Consider the following 3,618-nt stretch of genomic DNA (forward strand, 5'->3'; position numbering starts at 1 on the left):
GGAAGGCAGTAAATCAGGGTAGTATTTCTTGAATCTGTATACCTGACATCTTTGAAAATACGTGGCATCTCTGCTGGATACGTCATAACGTCTCATTTAATCCTTGCTCAAAGTACATTTTTACAGATGATAAAGCTATATCTTAAAAAGGTTCAGCAAGTTGGCCCTAATTAAGTGGTCATAAGAATGTGGTCATGACAGAATTTATTTATTCATTCAATACATGTTAGCTGAGCATTGACATTCAAAAGGAGGCAAGATCATTTGAGACTGGAATGGTTTAGAAAACCTAATGGAAAAGGTAGAGTTTGAGTTGAGCTATGAAGAATGGGGAGTCTTTGGAGAGGCAAAAGGGGAAGGGAGTAGGACTCATGAACAAATAAAGAGACATGGGCCAGGTGTGTGTGTGCGTGGGAAACTACTGGTGAGGGAGGGGGATAACTTTGGTCATTTAGATGGAGGCTGAATTACAAAGGACCCTGAGTGCCAGTGAGTAGTCCAAGCTTTATCTTGTAAGTAACGGGAATGCAATGATGACAGATTTGTTTGGTGGCCATGTGGCTAATGCTTTGGAAGCAGAAAGAGACGAGGTGGCTCATTACTGCAGTCATCTGTTGATATGGTCATTTCATTTAGGCAGCAACTACCAGTTTATGGGAAGCAGCTCTGAAGTCGTTGAAACAGTATTGACTCAACTCTTATGTAAGTTGTTGAGTTAATTTCTTATCATAAGAAATTGTGTTAAAGAGGAGATTGCTGAAAGTCTAGAGCAGGGGTCACAAACTCAAACGCCTTCAAGATCCAGAAAGGTAAGTGAAACCACGAGATGGGGAGAGAAGTGGCAGAAAGGTGCGGTGGCCTCCCCTCCCCAGTGACATTAGCTTTTAAACTGCAGATGCTGGTGGGAGGGGCTACCTAGCGCTCTCTGAGGGTAGGAGTCGCCCACCCGTGCCTTGCCCACTTAATTTCACTTCTTGATAGGGGCTGCCTATGCTAAATCTTTCCAAACTTGCTGGTAGTTATGTTCAGACTTTATGTTCAAACAGGAGTAAGATCCTATTTGACTGCTTTCTTTTTAAGATGAGTGGCAGTAGACGGCTGTGTAGCAATTCAGTGATGTAAATTCACTGATGCTGGCACAGAGCTGCCACCGGGTAACACCCCCCCACCCCCCAAACCGTTTAGACATGAACTCTGCTCAGTGCATTCCTAGCCTTTGCCACAGCTTTCATTTTTATTGTGTAAAAGGGAAAACAGAGACCAGGCAATCAAAGATAAACAACTGGAGTAGGACATTTATGTAAATATAGCTATAAAAGGAGCATACCCAGTAGCAAAGAAGAAAAAAAAAAAAAAGAAAGAACCATCTATGATAACACCTTAAACAGGGCCAAAATAAAGGTAGCAGAGACCTTTTATATCCTTCCATGGAAATTGAGATAAAAAAACAACAACCCATAACCAAACAAGACAAAAACCGACAACGAGAAGACAATTTTAAGTAAGATTACCAATGATTGCAATATCGCATTTTTCTGATGCTCTCCAATAAGTGACGATGTTACATTTTTATAAATAGAGGTTGTAAAAGAGAGTCTGCCACAGAAAAGAGAATAACGAATTTGGGCTCTCCCACTTGGTAAGTTCAGTTAGACCTTTTTCCTCTTCTACCAAAGGAAGAGATAGATACGAGGCCAGATTAGGCCTGCTGACATGTTCCTTTTGGCCTTTACCACGTTTTATAAGTAGATATTTTTATACATTTCATAGAAAACCTGGCCCTCTGGCCTTGCCTGGAGAATCAGATCTGGCAAGAAAGAGTATGACGGGCAATGGCTGGCTGGGGCCGAGTGGCATGCTCCCTGTGACGTGGCCGGCCTCTGCAGTTGCCTGGCGTGGTCTCCCTCGCTGCCCACTCTGCCTGCTTTGCGTCACTTGTTCTTATGACCTGCATTTGCGTTTAAAACCCCAGCCTAGGTGATTCTGAACGTCTTCTCCAGCTCTCATCGTCTTTCCTTAACTCCACTCATGAAAGTTTGACTGTAAGATTCTTTTTTTGTCTCCAGTGAAACAAGGTCCATAGATAACTCCAAGAGTTTAATCTTGTGCAATGAAGATAATCTTTGGTTATTATATCCAACCATTCTGAAGTCCACAAATAAGGAACTAATATACCTATTGATGCCTAGATGGGGGCTGGGGAATTCATGCCTGTATGTTCTCCTCCTCTTGCTGGAGGTGTGGGACTTAGAATTGAGGCAAAAGACCAAACTGAAAACACCAGATAAGAAGGGCTTCAAAATTGAGCTTTCCAAATATACATTTCCATTTATAAATAAACTGGACTTCCTCTACAACTAGGTAATATTATAAATAATTGTGCCTTAAGATTTATCTGCTGGATTATGCCATGTTCAGGATAGTATTAATCAAATTAGTTTGGCCCTGGCTGGTGTGCTCAATGGTTAGGGCATTAGCCAAAGCACTGAAGGGTCTCAGGTTCAATTCCCAGTCAAGGGCACGTACCTGGATTGCAGGTTCGATCTGGCCCAGTCAGGGCACAATCAGGAAGCAACCAGTCAATGTGTCCTTCTCATATTGATGTTTCACTCTCTCTCTGGTTTTCTCTCTCTACCACTCCCTTTCACTCTAAAAATCAATGGAAAAAGATATCCTCTGGTGACGTTTAATAACAACAAAAATTAGTTTGTACCCTCTAAGCACATACTATTGCCATTTGGGTAAAGAAGCATACAGTCTGGTGAAGTTACCTGGAGATTCAGACTTCATCATGGAATGGCCATAAGTGGAAAGCTAGTATTGGGTGTAATGTGAATGTTCCCATGATCCTGGAGTGAGCTGTGTGATGTTGTCATTTAGAGCGTGGGCTTGGGGGGTCAGGTTGCCTAGATTGGAAGGGTGGCTTCATTATTTCCTCGTTGTGTTATTTTAGAAAGGCACTTGACCTTTCCAAGCCTCTGTAAAAGTAGTAATAATAGTGTCTTCCTCAAAAGGCCATTGTGAGGACTTGATAATGGAAAGTTTAAGTATGAAGCCTGGGCATAGTAAGTATCCAGAAAATACTATGGGTGATGAGGAAGAGGAAGATCATGATTTGAACTGATTATGTTTTCCCTAAAGTTGAATGAAGTCTTATCTATCCTATCTAATAATAGACAAACATGGTAATTAACCGTACCTCTGACATGCTTCCCATTGGCTAATCAGGGAGATATGCAAATTAACTGCCAACCAAAGTGGTGCCGGCAGCCAGGCAGCTGAAACGAACAGGAGGCTTGCTTGCTCCAGTGATGGAGGAAGCCAAGGTTCCCCACCTGCCGCTGCTGGCCTCTGAGCTGCACTCTAAGCAACTATGTTGCAATTATAGAAGCTAAGCAATCCCCAGAAACCTGCTTTCAGCCAGCCGGGCCTCAGAGCTGGAGTTGCAACAGAGTTTCAATTATAGAAGCCGAACAAACCATATCCCTGCTTTCAGTAGCCGAGGTCTCAGAGCTGGAGCCAAACCTCAGAGCTAAAGCCAGCTCTCAGCTCCAGTGACAGCCATAGATGGTAAATAAATCCCAGAATAAAAAATAAAAATAAAAAAAGGAGAGGTTG

The sequence above is a fragment of the Myotis davidii genome, unplaced genomic scaffold (genome assembly GCF_000327345.1).
Source record: "Myotis davidii unplaced genomic scaffold, ASM32734v1 scaffold159, whole genome shotgun sequence".
NCBI classification, from domain to species: Eukaryota; Metazoa; Chordata; class Mammalia; order Chiroptera; family Vespertilionidae; genus Myotis; species Myotis davidii.